The sequence below is a fragment of the Lissotriton helveticus genome, chromosome 12 (genome assembly GCF_964261635.1).
Source record: "Lissotriton helveticus chromosome 12, aLisHel1.1, whole genome shotgun sequence".
Classification (NCBI taxonomy): Eukaryota; Metazoa; Chordata; class Amphibia; order Caudata; family Salamandridae; genus Lissotriton; species Lissotriton helveticus.
The window spans coordinates 658,206,626-658,221,957 of record NC_136073.1 but is presented as its reverse complement, the minus strand read 5'-3'; the positions used below and the strand labels follow the sequence as shown (position 1 = coordinate 658,221,957).

Sequence of the window (15,332 nt, the reverse complement as noted above, 5' to 3'; positions counted from 1 at the left end):
TCGTTAGGCTGTGAGCCACCACTGTGCTCTGCACATAGCCATGCACTTTAAGTCCCTTTTTCGCACGTACTTTCATTAAACCTGAATATAGAAGTATATATCTGTCTAGGCTAGAGGCACATGAAACAGGACTGGCGTGCCGCTTCAAGTGTACCTGAGAGGAATCTGACTCAGGATTGGCCACCCTCTCAGGGCACCGACTCAGGATTGGCCAACCTCTATGGGGCACCTCCAACGGGCACAAATAACGGGCAAGCCCTATGAAAAGCACAGCGTGAGTCTAGGTGCCACCTTGAAAAAGGAGGGTGACGTCTGGCCTCTGACAGCAGGAATATTAAGAGAGGAGAAAACATACTGCCTGCTATCGTGAAATTCCAAGATAGTCACGAAAAGCAATCTCATGCACTGCACAAGCTCTTTCCCATGATGCACCTCTCCTGCACTCTGTCTATGCAAATGAGCAAGCAGAGAGTTCAGGAATAAAACACCTAAGCTCATGTCCCCAAAAAACAGCATCAGACAACTCGCAGATATTCCTCAATTTCTAATGCTTTTCTTTTAAACATACGATAAACAGCCTCACCTGTGGTAAGGCTTAACAAAATTGAATAAACTCGTAAATGTTCCTCTCCACGGAAATCTTTAGTAAAAGGCGAAAGATTTTTTCGTTTTGAAGAGAAACCAGAGTAAGTTAGAATATGGCTCTCTGGGGGTAAGTGGCACCACATCAAAGACCCCGTCATTGCGAGGGTGAGGACCTGAGAGGTATTTTCAGGCTCTAAGAAAGAGGACAAGAACCAGGCCGGTGAGGGAAGCAGGCCCAAATTTCAGAGTCTCTGCTCAAAGCACAGAAAATCAAAAAGGTGGACAGTTCCCATGCGTCTGTCTGGGAATATGCAAATTCTTTTCTGTACACACCTCAGCTCATTAGGAGGCGTTGCGGCTGCTGGTCAAGGGGAACGGGAAGCGTGCATCAGGCTTTAGGTGAAGTGGCACTGTAGGACTTTTGTCCCCCAGCGATTTTACGCTTTCCACACCATCCTTCCAATCGATAGGCTGTGAGCCACCACTGTGCTCTGCACATAGCCATGCACTTTAAGTCCCTTTTTCGCACGTACTTTCATTAAACCTGAATATAGAAGTATATATCTGTCTAGGCTAGAGGCACATGAAACAGGACTGGCGTGCTGCTTCAAGTGTACCTGAGAGGAATCTGACTCAGGATTGGCCACCCTCTCAGGGCACCGACTCAGGATTGGCCAACCTCTATGGGGCACCTCCAACGGGCACAAATAACGGGCAAGCCCTATGAAAAGCACAGCGTGAGTCTAGGTGCCACCTTGAAAAAGGAGGGTGACGTCTGGCCTCTGACAGCAGGAATATTAAGAGAGGAGAAAACATACTGCCTGCTATCGTGAAATTCCAAGATAGTCACGAAAAGCAATCTCATGCACTGCACAAGCTCTTTCCCATGATGCACCTCTCCTGCACTCTGTCTATGCAAATGAGCAAGCAGAGAGTTCAGGAATAAAACACCTAAGCTCATGTCCCCAAAAAACAGCAGCAGACAACTCGCAGATATTCCCCAATTTCTAATGCTTTTCTTTTAAACACACGATAAACAGCCTCACCTATGGTAAGGCTTAAAAAAATTGAAAAAACTCGTAAATGGTCCTCTCCACGGAAATCTTTAGTAAAAGGCGAAAGATTTTTTCGTTTTGAAGAGAAACCAGAGTAAGTTAGAAAATGGCTCTCTGGGGGTAAGTGGCACCACATCAAAGACCCCGTCATTGCGAGGGTGAGGACCTGAGAGGTATTTTCAGGCTCTAAGAAAGAGGACAAGAACCAGGCCGGTGAGGGAAGCAGGCCCAAATTTCAGAGTCTCTGCTCAAAGCACAGAAAATCAAAAAGGTGGACAGTTCCCATGCGTCTGTCTGGGAATATGCAAATTCTTTTCTGTACACACCTCAGCTCATTAGGAGGCGTTGCGGCTGCTGGGCAAGGGGAACGGGAAGCGTGCATCAGGCTTTAGGTGAAGTGGCACTGTAGGACTTTTGTCCCCCAGCGATTTTACGCTTTCCACACCATCCTTCCAATCGATAGGCTGTGAGCCACCACTGTGCTCTGCACATAGCCATGCACTTTAAGTCCCTTTTTCGCACGTACTTCCATTAAACCTGAATATAGAAGTATATATCTGTCTAGGCTAGAGGCACATAAAACAGGACTGGCGTGCCGCTTCAAGTGTACATGAGAGGAATCTGACTCAGGATTGGCCACCCTCTCAGGGCACCGACTCAGGATTGGCCAACCTCTAACGGGCACAAATAATGGGCAAGCCCTATGAAAAGCACAGCGTGAGTCTAGGTGCCACCATGAAAAAGGAGGGTGACGTCTGGCCTCTGACAGCAGGAATATTAAGAGAGGAGAAAACATACTGCCTGCTATCGTGAAATTCCAAGATAGTCACGAAAAGCAATCTCATGCACTGCACAAGCTCTTTCCCATGATGCACCTCTCCTGCACTCTGTCTATGCAAATGAGCAAGCAGAGAGTTCAGGAATAAAACACCTAAGCTCATGTCCCCAATAAAAAAGCAGCAGACAACTCGCAGATATTCACCAATTTCTAATGCTTTTTTTTAAACACACGATAAACAGCCTCACCTGTGGTAAGGCTTAAAAAAATTGAATAAACTCATAAATGTTCCTCTCCACGAAAATCTTTAGTAAAAGGCGAAAGATTTTTTCGTTTTGAAGAGAAACCAGAGTAAGTTAGAATATGGCTCTCTGGGGGTAAGTGGCACCACATCAAAGACCCCGTCATTGTGAGGGTGAGGACCTGAGAGGTATTTTCAAAATCTAAGAAAGAGGACAAGAACCAGGCCGGTGAGGGAAGCAGGCCCAAATTTCAGAGTCTCTGCTCAAAGCACAGAAAATCAAAAAGGTGGACAGTTCCCATGCGTCTGTCTGGGAATATGCAAATTATTTTCTGTACACACCTCAGCTCATTAGGAGGTGTTGCGGCTGCTGGGCAAGGGGAATGGGAAGCGTGCATCAGGCTTTAGGTGAAGTGGCACTGTAGGACTTTTGTCCCCCAGCGATTTTACGCTTTCCACACCATCCTTCCAATCGTTAGGCTGTGAGCCACCACTGTGCTCTGCACATAGCCATGCACTTCAAGTCCCTTTTTCGCACGTACTTTCATTAAACCTGAATATAGAAGTATATATCTGTCTAGGCTAGAGGCACATGAAAAAGGACTGGCGTGCCGCTTCAAGTGTACCTGAGAGGAATCTGACTCAGGATTGGCCACCCTCTCAGGGCACCGACTCAGGATTGGCCAACCTCTAACGGGCACAAATAACGGGCAAGCCCTATGAAAAGCACTGCGTGAGTCTAGGTGCCACCTTGAAAAAGGAGGGTGACGTCTGGCCTCTGACAGCAGGAATATTAAGAGAGGAGAAAACATACTGCCTGCTATCGTGAAATTCCAAGATAGTCACGAAAAGCAATCTCATGCACTGCACAAGCTCTTTCCCATGATGCACCTCTCCTGCACTCTGTCTATGCAAATGAGCAAGCAGAGAGTTCAGGAATAAAACACCTAAGCTCATGTCCCCAAAAAACAGCAGCAGACAACTCGCAGATATTCCCCAATTTCTAATGCTTTTCTTTTAAACACACGATAAACAGCCTCACTTGTGGTAAGGCTTAAAAAAATTGAATAAACTCGTAAATGTTCCTCTCCACGGAAATCTTTAGTAAAAGGCGAAAGATTTTTTCGTTTTGAAGAGAAACCAGAGTAAGTTAGAATATGGCTCTCTGGGGGTAAGTGGCACCACATTAAAGACCCCGTCATTGCGAGGGTGAGGACCTGAGAGGTATTTTCAAAATCTAAGAAAGAGGACAAGAACCAGGCCGGTGAGGGAAGCAGTCCCAAATTTCAGAGTCTCTGCTCAAAGCACAGAAAATCAAAAAGGTGGACAGTTCCCATGCGTCTGTCTGGGAATATGCAAATTCTTTTCTGTACACACCTCAGCTCATTAGGAGGCGTTGCGGATGCTGGGCAAGGGGAACGGGAAGCGTGCATCAGGCTTTAGGTGAAGTGGCACTGTAGGACTTTTGTCCCCCAGCGATTTTACGCTTTCCACACCATCCTTCCAATCGTTAGGCTGTGAGCCACCACTGTGCTCTGCACATAGCCATGCACTTTAAGTCCCTTTTTCGCACGTACTTTCATTAAACCTGAATATAGAAGTATATATCTGTCTAGGCTAGAGGCACATGAAACAGGACTGGCGTGCTGCTTCAAGTGTACCTGAGAGAAATCTGACTCAGGATTGGCCACCCTCTCAGGGCACCGACTCAGGATTGGCCAACCTCTATGGGGCACCTCTAATGGGCACAAATAACGGGCAAGCCCTATGAAAAGCACAGCGTGAGTCTAGGTGCCACCTTGAAAAAGGAGGGTGACGTCTGGCCTCTGACAGCAGGAATATTAAGAGAGGAGAAAACATACTGCCTGCTATCGTGAAATTCCAAGATAGTCACGAAAAGCAATCTCATGCACTGCACAAGCTCTTTCCCATGATGCACCTCTCCTGCACTCTGTCTATGCAAATGAGCAAGCAGAGAGTTCAGGAATAAAACACCTAAGCTCATGTCCCCAAAAAACAGCAGCAGACAACTCGCAGATATTCCCCAATTTCTAATGCTTTTCTTTTAAACACACGATAAACAGCCTCACCTGTGGTAAGGCTTAAAAAAATTGAATAAACTCGTAAATGTTCCTCTCCACGGAAATCTTTAGTAAAAGGCAAAATATTTTTTTGTTTTGAAGAGAAACCAGAGTAAGTTAGAATATGGCTCTCTGGGGGTAAGTGGCACCACATCAAAGACCCCGTCATTGCGAGGGTGAGGACCTGAGAGGTATTTTCAAAATCTAAGAAAGAGGACAAGAACCAGGCCGGTGAGGGAAGCAGGCCCAAATTTCAGAGTCTCTGCTCAAAGCACAGAAAATCAAAAAGGTGGACAGTTCCCATGCGTCTGTCTGGGAATATGCAAATTCTTTTCTGTACACACCTCAGCTCATTAGGAGGCGTTGCGGCTGCTGGGCAAGGGGAACGGGAAGCGTGCATCAGGCTTTAGGTGAAGTGGCACTGTAGGACTTTTGTCCCCCAGCAATTTTACGCTTTCCACACCATCCTTCCAATCGTTAGGCTGTGAGCCACCACTGTGCTCTGCACATAGCCATGCACTTTAAGTCCCTTTTTCGCACGTACTTTCATTAAACCTGAATATAGAAGTATATATCTGTCTAGGCTAGAGGCACATGAAACAGGACTGGCGTGCCGCTTCAAGTGTACCTGAGAGGAATCTGACTCAGGATTGGCCACCCTCTCAGGGCACCGACTCAGGATTGGCCAACCTCTATGGGGCACCTCCAACGGGCACAAATAACGGGCAAGCCCTATGAAAAGCACAGCGTGAGTCTAGGTGCCACCTTGAAAAAGGAGGGTGACGTCTGGCCTCTGACAGCAGGAATATTAAGAGAGGAGAAAACATACTGCCTGCTATCGTGAAATTCCAAGATAGTCACGAAAAGCAATCTCATGCACTGCACAAGCTCTTTCCCATGATGCACCTCTCCTGCACTCTGTCTATGCAAATGAGCAAGCAGAGAGTTCAGGAATAAAACACCTAAGCTCATGTCCCCAAAAAACAGCATCAGACAACTCGCAGATATTCCTCAATTTCTAATGCTTTTCTTTTAAACATACGATAAACAGCCTCACCTGTGGTAAGGCTTAACAAAATTGAATAAACTCGTAAATGTTCCTCTCCACGGAAATCTTTAGTAAAAGGCGAAAGATTTTTTCGTTTTGAAGAGAAACCAGAGTAAGTTAGAATATGGCTCTCTGGGGGTAAGTGGCACCACATCAAAGACCCCGTCATTGCGAGGGTGAGGACCTGAGAGGTATTTTCAGGCTCTAAGAAAGAGGACAAGAACCAGGCCGGTGAGGGAAGCAGGCCCAAATTTCAGAGTCTCTGCTCAAAGCACAGAAAATCAAAAAGGTGGACAGTTCCCATGCGTCTGTCTGGGAATATGCAAATTCTTTTCTGTACACACCTCAGCTCATTAGGAGGCGTTGCGGCTGCTGGTCAAGGGGAACGGGAAGCGTGCATCAGGCTTTAGGTGAAGTGGCACTGTAGGACTTTTGTCCCCCAGCGATTTTACGCTTTCCACACCATCCTTCCAATCGATAGGCTGTGAGCCACCACTGTGCTCTGCACATAGCCATGCACTTTAAGTCCCTTTTTCGCACGTACTTTCATTAAACCTGAATATAGAAGTATATATCTGTCTAGGCTAGAGGCACATGAAACAGGACTGGCGTGCTGCTTCAAGTGTACCTGAGAGGAATCTGACTCAGGATTGGCCACCCTCTCAGGGCACCGACTCAGGATTGGCCAACCTCTATGGGGCACCTCCAACGGGCACAAATAACGGGCAAGCCCTATGAAAAGCACAGCGTGAGTCTAGGTGCCACCTTGAAAAAGGAGGGTGACGTCTGGCCTCTGACAGCAGGAATATTAAGAGAGGAGAAAACATACTGCCTGCTATCGTGAAATTCCAAGATAGTCACGAAAAGCAATCTCATGCACTGCACAAGCTCTTTCCCATGATGCACCTCTCCTGCACTCTGTCTATGCAAATGAGCAAGCAGAGAGTTCAGGAATAAAACACCTAAGCTCATGTCCCCAAAAAACAGCAGCAGACAACTTGCAGATATTCACCAATTTCTAATGCTTTTCTTTTAAACACACGATAAACAGCCTCACCTGTGGTAAGGCTTAAAAAAATTGAATAAACTCGTAAATGTTCCTCTCCACAGAAATCTTTAGTAAAAGGCGAAAGATTTTTTCATTTTGAAGAGAAACCAGAGTAAGTTAGAATATGGCTGTCTGAGGGTAAGTGGCACCACATCAAAGACCCCGTCATTGCGAGGGTGAGGACCTGAGAGGTATTTTCAAAATCTAAGAAAGAGGACAAGAACCAGGCCGGTGAGGGAAGCAGGCCCAAATTTCAGAGTCTCTGCTCAAAGCACAGAAAATCAAAAAGGTGGACAGTTCCCATGCGTCTGTCTGGGAATATGCAAATTCTTTTCTGTACACACCTCAGCTCATTAGGAGGTGTTGCGGCTGCTGGGCAAGGGGAACGGGAAGCGTGCATCAGGCTTTAGGTGAAGTGGCACTGTAGGACTTTTGTCCCCCAGCGATTTTACGCTTTCCACACCATCCTTCCAATCGTTAGGCTGTGAGCCACCACTGTGCTCTGCACATAGCCATGCACTTTAAGTCCCTTTTTCGCACGTACTTTCATTAAACCTGAATATAGAAGTATATATCTGTCTAGGCTAGAAGCACATGAAACAGGACTGGCGTGCCGCTTCAAGTGTACTTGAGAGGAATCTGACTCAGGATTGGCCACCCTCTCAGGGCACCGACTCAGGATTGGCCAACCTCTAACGGGCACAAATAACGGGCAAGCCCTATGAAAAGCACAGCGTGAGTCTAGGTGCCACCTTGAAAAAGGAGGGTGACGTCTGGCCTCTGACAGCAGGAATATTAAGAGAGGAGAAAACATACTGCCTGCTATCGTGAAATTCCAAGATAGTCACGAAAAGCAATCTCATGCACTGCACAAGCTCTTTCCCATGATGCACCTCTCCTGCACTCTGTCTATGCAAATGAGCAAGCAGAGAGTTCAGGAATAAAACACCTAAGCTCATGTCCCCAAAAAACAGCAGCAGACAACTCGCAGATATTCCCCAATTTCTAATGCTTTTCTTTTAAACACACGATAAACAGCCTCACCTGTGGTAAGGCTTAAAAAAATTGAATAAACTCGTAAATGTTCTTCTCAACGGAAATCTTTAGTAAAAGGCGAAAGATTTTTTTGTTTTGAAGAGAAACCAGAGTAAGTTAGAATATGGCTCTCTGGGGGTAAGTGGCACCACATCAAAGACCCCGTCATTGCGAGGGTGAGGACCTGAGAGGTATTTTCAGGCTCTAAGAAAGAGGACAAGAACCAGGCCGGTGAGGGAAGCAGGCCCAAATTTCAGAGTCTCTGCTCAAAGCACAGAAAATCAAAAAGGTGGACAGTTCCCATGCGTCTGTCTGGGAATATGCAAATTCTTTTCTGTACACACCTCAGCTCATTAGGAGGCGTTGCAGCTGCTGGGCAAGGGGAACGGGAAGCGTGCATCAGGCTTTAGGTGAAGTGGCACTGTAGGACTTTCGTCCCCCAGCGATTTTACGCTTTCCACACCATCCTTCCAATCGATAGGCTGTGAGCCACCACTGTGCTCTGCACATAGCCATGCACTTTAAGTCCCTTTTTCGCACGTACTTTCATTAAACCTGAATATAGAAGTATATATCTGTCTAGGCTAGAGGCACATAAAACAGGACTGGCGTGCAGCTTCAAGTGTACCTGAGAGGAATCTGACTCAGGATTGGCCACCCTCTCAGGGCACCGACTCAGGATTGGCCAACCTCTAACGGGCACAAATAATGGGCAAGCCCTATGAAAAGCACAGTGTGAGTCTAGGTGCCACCTTGAAAAAGGAGGGTGACGTCTGGCCTCTGACAGCAGGAATATTAAGAGAGGAGAAAACATACTGCCTGCTATCGTGAAATTCCAAGATAGTCACGAAAAGCAATCTCATGCACTGCACAAGCTCTTTCCCATGATGCACCTCTCCTGCACTCTGCCTATGCAAATGAGCAAGCAGAGAGTTCAGGAATAAAACACCTAAGCTCATGTCCCCAAAAAACAGCAGCAGACAACTTGCAGATATTCACCAATTTCTAATGCTTTTCTTTTAAACACACGATAAACAGCCTCACCTGTGGTAAGGCTTAAAAAAATTGAATAAATTCGTAAATGTTCCTCTCCACAGAAATCTTTAGTAAAAGGCGAAAGATTTTTTCATTTTGAAGAGAAACCAGAGTAAGTTAGAATATTGCTCTCTGGGGGTAAGTGGCACCACATCAAAGACCCCGTCATTGCGAGGGTGAGGACCTGAGAGGTATTTTCAAAATCTAAGAAAGAGGACAAGAACCAGGCCGGTGAGGGAAGCAGGCCCAAATTTCAGAGTCTCTGCTCAAAGCACAGAAAATCAAAAAGGTGGACAGTTCCCATGCGTCTGTCTGGGAATATGCAAATTCTTTTCTGTACACACCTCAGCTCATTAGGAGGTGTTGCGGCTGCTGGGCAAGGGGAACGGGAAGCGTGCATCAGGCTTTAGGTGAAGTGGCACTGTAGGACTTTTGTCCCCCAGCGATTTTACGCTTTCCACACCATCCTTCCAATCGTTAGGCTGTGAGCCACCACTGTGCTCTGCACATAGCCATGCACTTTAAGTCCCTTTTTCGCACGTACTTTCATTAAACCTGAATATAGAAGTATATATCTGTCTAGGCTAGAAGCACATGAAACAGGACTGGCGTGCCGCTTCAAGTGTACTTGAGAGGAATCTGACTCAGGATTGGCCACCCTCTCAGGGCACCGACTCAGGATTGGCCAACCTCTAACGGGCACAAATAACGGGCAAGCCCTATGAAAAGCACAGCGTGAGTCTAGGTGCCACCTTGAAAAAGGAGGGTGACGTCTGGCCTCTGACAGCAGGAATATTAAGAGAGGAGAAAACATACTGCCTGCTATCGTGAAATTCCAAGATAGTCACGAAAAGCAATCTCATGCACTGCACAAGCTCTTTCCCATGATGCACCTCTCCTGCACTCTGTCTATGCAAATGAGCAAGCAGAGAGTTCAGGAATAAAACACCTAAGCTCATGTCCCCAAAAAACAGCAGCAGACAACTCGCAGATATTCCCCAATTTCTAATGCTTTTCTTTTAAACACACGATAAACAGCCTCACCTGTGGTAAGGCTTAAAAAAATTGAATAAACTCGTAAATGGTCCTCTCCACGGAAATCTTTAGTAAAAGGCGAAAGATTTTTTCGTTTTGAAGAGAAACCAGAGTAAGTTAGAAAATGGCTCTCTGGGGGTAAGTGGCACCACATCAAAGACCCCGTCATTGCGAGGGTGAGGACCTGAGAGGTATTTTCAGGCTCTAAGAAAGAGGACAAGAACCAGGCCGGTGAGGGAAGCAGGCCCAAATTTCAGAGTCTCTGCTCAAAGCACAGAAAATCAAAAAGGTGGACAGTTCCCATGCGTCTGTCTGGGAATATGCAAATTCTTTTCTGTACACACCTCAGCTCATTAGGAGGCGTTGCGGCTGCTGGGCAAGGGGAACGGGAAGCGTGCATCAGGCTTTAGGTGAAGTGGCACTGTAGGACTTTTGTCCCCCAGCGATTTTACGCTTTCCACACCATCCTTCCAATCGATAGGCTGTGAGCCACCACTGTGCTCTGCACATAGCCATGCACTTTAAGTCCCTTTTTCGCACGTACTTCCATTAAACCTGAATATAGAAGTATATATCTGTCTAGGCTAGAGGCACATAAAACAGGACTGGCGTGCCGCTTCAAGTGTACCTGAGAGGAATCTGACTCAGGATTGGCAACCCTCTCAGGGCACCGACTCAGGATTGGCCAACCTCTAACGGGCACAAATAACAGGCAAGCTCTATGAAAAGCACAGCGTGAGTCTAGGTGCCACCTTGAAAAAGGAGGGTGACGTCTGGCCTCTGACAGCAGGAATATTAAGAGAGGAGAAAACATACTGCCTGCTATCGTGAAATTCCAAGATAGTCACGAAAAGCAATCTCATGCACTGCACAAGCTCTTTCCCATGATGCACCTCTCCTGCACTCTGTCTATGCAAATGAGCAAGCAGAGAGTTCAGGAATAAAACACCTAAGCTCATGTCCCCAAAAAACAGCAGCAGGCAACTCGCAGATATTTCCCAATTTCTAATGCTTTTCTTTTAAACACACGATAAACAGCCTCACCTGTGGTAAGGCTTAAAAAAATTGAATAAACTCGTAAATGTTCCTCTCCACGGAAATCTTTAGTAAAAGGCGAAAGATTTTTTCGTTTTGAAGAGAAACCAGAGTAAGTTAAAATATGGCTCTCTGGGGGTAAGTGGCACCACATCAAAGACCCCGTCATTGCGAGGGTGAGGACCTGAGAGGTATTTTCAGGCTCTAAGAAAGAGGACAAGAACCAGGCCGGTGAGGGAAGCAGGCCCAAATTTCAGAGTCTCTGCTCAAAGCACAGAAAATCAAAAAGGTGGACAGTTCCCATGCGTCTGTCTGGGAATATGCAAATTCTTTTCTGTACACACCTCAGCTCATTAGGAGGCGTTGCGGCTGCTGGGCAAGGGGAACGGGAAGCGTGCATCAGGCTTTAGGTGAAGTGGCACTGTAGGACTTTTGTCCCCCAGCGATTTTACGCTTTCCACACCATCCTTCCAATCGATAGGCTGTGAGCCACCACTGTGCTCTGCACATAGCCATGCACTTTAAGTCCCTTTTTCGCACGTACTTTAATTAAACCTGAATATAGAAGTATATATCTGTCTAGGCTAGAGGCACATGAAAAAGGACTGGCGTGCTGCTTCAAGTGTACCTGAGAGGAATCTGACTCAGGATTGGCCACCCTCTCAGGGCACCGACTCAGGATTGGCCAACCTCTAACGGGCACAAATAATGGGCAAGCCCTATGAAAAGCACAGCGTGAGTCTAGGTGCCACCATGAAAAAGGAGGGTGACGTCTGGCCTCTGACAGCAGGAATATTAAGAGAGGAGAAAACATACTGCCTGCTATCGTGAAATTCCAAGATAGTCACGAAAAGCAATCTCATGCACTGCACAAGCTCTTTCCCATGATGCACCTCTCCTGCACTCTGTCTATGCAAATGAGCAAGCAGAGAGTTCAGGAATAAAACACCTAAGCTCATGTCCCCAATAAAAAAGCAGCAGACAACTCGCAGATATTCACCAATTTCTAATGCTTTTCTTTAAACACACGATAAACAGCCTCACCTGTGGTAAGGCTTAAAAAAATTGAATAAACTCATAAATGTTCCTCTCCACGAAAATCTTTAGTAAAAGGCGAAAGATTTTTTCGTTTTGAAGAGAAACCAGAGTAAGTTAGAATATGGCTCTCTGGGGGTAAGTGGCACCACATCAAAGACCCCGTCATTGTGAGGGTGAGGACCTGAGAGGTATTTTCAAAATCTAAGAAAGAGGACAAGAACCAGGCCGGTGAGGGAAGCAGGCCCAAATTTCAGAGTCTCTGCTCAAAGCACAGAAAATCAAAAAGGTGGACAGTTCCCATGCGTCTGTCTGGGAATATGCAAATTCTTTTCTGTACACACCTCAGCTCATTAGGAGGTGTTGCGGCTGCTGGGCAAGGGGAATGGGAAGCGTGCATCAGGCTTTAGGTGAAGTGGCACTGTAGGACTTTTGTCCCCCAGCGATTTTACGCTTTCCACACCATCCTTCCAATCGTTAGGCTGTGAGCCACCACTGTGCTCTGCACATAGCCATGCACTTCAAGTCCCTTTTTCGCACGTACTTTCATTAAACCTGAATATAGAAGTATATATCTGTCTAGGCTAGAGGCACATGAAACAGGACTGGCGTGCCGCTTCAAGTGTACCTGAGAGGAATCTGACTCAGGATTGGCCACCCTCTCAGGGCACCGACTCAGGATTGGCCAACCTCTAACGGGCACAAATAACGGGCAAGCCCTATGAAAAGCACAGCGTGAGTCTAGGTGCCACCTTGAAAAAGGAGGGTGACGTCTGGCCTCTGACAGCAGGAATATTAAGAGAGGAGAAAACATACTGCCTGCTATCGTGAAATTCCAAGATAGTCACGAAAAGCAATCTCATGCACTGCACAAGCTCTTTCCCATGATGCACCTCTCCTGCACTCTGTCTATGCAAATGAGCAAGCAGAGAGTTCAGGAATAAAACACCTAAGCTCATGTCCCCAAAAAACAGCAGCAGACAACTCGCAGATATTCCCCAATTTCTAATGCTTTTCTTTTAAACACACGATAAACAGCCTCACCTGTGGTAAGGCTTAAAAAAATTGAATAAACTCGTAAATGTTCCTCTCCACGGAAATCTTTAGTAAAAGGCGAAATATTTTTTTGTTTTGAAGAGAAACCAGAGTAAGTTAGAATATGGCTCTCTGGGGGTAAGTGGCACCACATTAAAGACCCCGTCATTGCGAGGGTGAGGACCTGAGAGGTATTTTCAAAATCTAAGAAAGAGGACAAGAACCAGGCCGGTGAGGGAAGCAGTCCCAAATTTCAGAGTCTCTGCTCAAAGCACAGAAAATCAAAAAGGTGGACAGTTCCCATGCGTCTGTCTGGGAATATGCAAATTCTTTTCTGTACACACCTCAGCTCATTAGGAGGCGTTGCGGATGCTGGGCAAGGGGAACGGGAAGCGTGCATCAGGCTTTAGGTGAAGTGGCACTGTAGGACTTTTGTCCCCCAGCGATTTTACGCTTTCCACACCATCCTTCCAATCGTTAGGCTGTGAGCCACCACTGTGCTCTGCACATAGCCATGCACTTTAAGTCCCTTTTTCGCACGTACTTTCATTAAACCTGAATATAGAAGTATATATCTGTCTAGGCTAGAGGCACATGAAACAGGACTGGCGTGCCGCTTCAAGTGTACCTGAGAGGAATCTGACTCAGGATTGGCCACCCTCTCAGGGCACCGACTCAGGATTGGCCAACCTCTATGGGGCACCTCCAACGGGCACAAATAACGGGCAAGCCCTATGAAAAGCACAGCGTGAGTCTAGGTGCCACCTTGAAAAAGGAGGGTGACGTCTGGCCTCTGACAGCAGGAATATTAAGAGAGGAGAAAACATACTGCCTGCTATCGTGAAATTCCAAGATAGTCACGAAAAGCAATCTCATGCACTGCACAAGCTCTTTCCCATGATGCACCTCTCCTGCACTCTGTCTATGCAAATGAGCAAGCAGAGAGTTCAGGAATAAAACACCTAAGCTCATGTCCCCAAAAAACAGCATCAGACAACTCGCAGATATTCCTCAATTTCTAATGCTTTTCTTTTAAACATACGATAAACAGCCTCACCTGTGGTAAGGCTTAACAAAATTGAATAAACTCGTAAATGTTCCTCTCCACGGAAATCTTTAGTAAAAGGCGAAAGATTTTTTCGTTTTGAAGAGAAACCAGAGTAAGTTAGAATATGGCTCTCTGGGGGTAAGTGGCACCACATCAAAGACCCCGTCATTGCGAGGGTGAGGACCTGAGAGGTATTTTCAGGCTCTAAGAAAGAGGACAAGAACCAGGCCGGTGAGGGAAGCAGGCCCAAATTTCAGAGTCTCTGCTCAAAGCACAGAAAATCAAAAAGGTGGACAGTTCCCATGCGTCTGTCTGGGAATATGCAAATTCTTTTCTGTACACACCTCAGCTCATTAGGAGGCGTTGCGGCTGCTGGTCAAGGGGAACGGGAAGCGTGCATCAGGCTTTAGGTGAAGTGGCACTGTAGGACTTTTGTCCCCCAGCGATTTTACGCTTTCCACACCATCCTTCCAATCGTTAGGCTGTGAGCCACCACTGTGCTCTGCACATAGCCATGCACTTTAAGTCCCTTTTTCGCACGTACTTTCATTAAACCTGAATATAGAAGTATATATCTGTCTAGGCTAGAGGCACATGAAACAGGACTGGCGTGCTGCTTCAAGTGTACCTGAGAGGAATCTGACTCAGGATTGGCCACCCTCTCAGGGCACCGACTCAGGATTGGCCAACCTCTATGGGGCACCTCCAACGGGCACAAATAACGGGCAAGCCCTATGAAAAGCACAGCGTGAGTCTAGGTGCCACCTTGAAAAAGGAGGGTGACGTCTGGCCTCTGACAGCAGGAATATTAAGAGAGGAGAAAACATACTGCCTGCTATCGTGAAATTCCAAGATAGTCACGAAAAGCAATCTCATGCACTGCACAAGCTCTTTCCCATGATGCACCTCTCCTGCACTCTGTCTATGCAAATGAGCAAGCAGAGAGTTCAGGAATAAAACACCTAAGCTCATGTCCCCAAAAAACAGCAGCAGACAACTTGCAGATATTCACCAATTTCTAATGCTTTTCTTTTAAACACACGATAAACAGCCTCACCTGTGGTAAGGCTTAAAAAAATTGAATAAACTCGTAAATGTTCCTCTCCACAGAAATCTTTAGTAAAAGGCGAAAGATTTTTTCATTTTGAAGAGAAACCAGAGTAAGTTACAATATGGCTGTCTGAGGGTAAGTGGCACCACATCAAAGACCCCGTCATTGCGAGGGTGAGGACCTGAGA

At 46.5% G+C, this 15,332-nt stretch overlaps 15 non-coding genes across 15 annotated transcripts; all 15 read right to left on the bottom strand.

Moving 5' to 3' along the window:
- Nucleotides 1-575: 575 nt before the first annotated feature.
- On the bottom strand, nt 576-690 carry LOC144800707 (U5 spliceosomal RNA). The gene has a single exon (XR_013604595.1). It is a non-coding gene; the product is annotated as a U5 spliceosomal RNA (small nuclear RNA).
- Nucleotides 691-1,623: 933 nt separating this feature from the next.
- On the bottom strand, nt 1,624-1,738 carry LOC144800493 (U5 spliceosomal RNA). The gene has a single exon (XR_013604390.1). It is a non-coding gene; the product is annotated as a U5 spliceosomal RNA (small nuclear RNA).
- A 920-nt stretch (nt 1,739-2,658) lies between these two features.
- On the bottom strand, nt 2,659-2,773 carry LOC144800601 (U5 spliceosomal RNA). The gene has a single exon (XR_013604494.1). It is a non-coding gene; the product is annotated as a U5 spliceosomal RNA (small nuclear RNA).
- Nucleotides 2,774-3,693: 920 nt separating this feature from the next.
- Nucleotides 3,694-3,808, bottom strand: LOC144800862 (U5 spliceosomal RNA). Its single transcript, XR_013604744.1, has one exon. It is a non-coding gene; the product is annotated as a U5 spliceosomal RNA (small nuclear RNA).
- Nucleotides 3,809-4,741: 933 nt separating this feature from the next.
- LOC144800949 (U5 spliceosomal RNA) lies at nt 4,742-4,856 on the bottom strand. Its single transcript, XR_013604827.1, has one exon. It is a non-coding gene; the product is annotated as a U5 spliceosomal RNA (small nuclear RNA).
- Nucleotides 4,857-5,789: 933 nt separating this feature from the next.
- LOC144800706 (U5 spliceosomal RNA) lies at nt 5,790-5,904 on the bottom strand. The gene has a single exon (XR_013604594.1). It is a non-coding gene; the product is annotated as a U5 spliceosomal RNA (small nuclear RNA).
- A 933-nt stretch (nt 5,905-6,837) lies between these two features.
- Nucleotides 6,838-6,952, bottom strand: LOC144800854 (U5 spliceosomal RNA). The gene has a single exon (XR_013604737.1). It is a non-coding gene; the product is annotated as a U5 spliceosomal RNA (small nuclear RNA).
- A 920-nt stretch (nt 6,953-7,872) lies between these two features.
- On the bottom strand, nt 7,873-7,987 carry LOC144801050 (U5 spliceosomal RNA). The gene has a single exon (XR_013604926.1). It is a non-coding gene; the product is annotated as a U5 spliceosomal RNA (small nuclear RNA).
- A 920-nt stretch (nt 7,988-8,907) lies between these two features.
- Nucleotides 8,908-9,022, bottom strand: LOC144800992 (U5 spliceosomal RNA). The gene has a single exon (XR_013604870.1). It is a non-coding gene; the product is annotated as a U5 spliceosomal RNA (small nuclear RNA).
- A 920-nt stretch (nt 9,023-9,942) lies between these two features.
- Nucleotides 9,943-10,057, bottom strand: LOC144800648 (U5 spliceosomal RNA). Its single transcript, XR_013604538.1, has one exon. It is a non-coding gene; the product is annotated as a U5 spliceosomal RNA (small nuclear RNA).
- Nucleotides 10,058-10,977: 920 nt separating this feature from the next.
- On the bottom strand, nt 10,978-11,092 carry LOC144800040 (U5 spliceosomal RNA). Its single transcript, XR_013603961.1, has one exon. It is a non-coding gene; the product is annotated as a U5 spliceosomal RNA (small nuclear RNA).
- Nucleotides 11,093-12,012: 920 nt separating this feature from the next.
- Nucleotides 12,013-12,127, bottom strand: LOC144800600 (U5 spliceosomal RNA). Its single transcript, XR_013604493.1, has one exon. It is a non-coding gene; the product is annotated as a U5 spliceosomal RNA (small nuclear RNA).
- A 920-nt stretch (nt 12,128-13,047) lies between these two features.
- On the bottom strand, nt 13,048-13,162 carry LOC144800932 (U5 spliceosomal RNA). The gene has a single exon (XR_013604811.1). It is a non-coding gene; the product is annotated as a U5 spliceosomal RNA (small nuclear RNA).
- Nucleotides 13,163-14,095: 933 nt separating this feature from the next.
- Nucleotides 14,096-14,210, bottom strand: LOC144800705 (U5 spliceosomal RNA). Its single transcript, XR_013604593.1, has one exon. It is a non-coding gene; the product is annotated as a U5 spliceosomal RNA (small nuclear RNA).
- A 933-nt stretch (nt 14,211-15,143) lies between these two features.
- Nucleotides 15,144-15,258, bottom strand: LOC144800853 (U5 spliceosomal RNA). Its single transcript, XR_013604736.1, has one exon. It is a non-coding gene; the product is annotated as a U5 spliceosomal RNA (small nuclear RNA).
- Nucleotides 15,259-15,332: the final 74 nt, after the last annotated feature.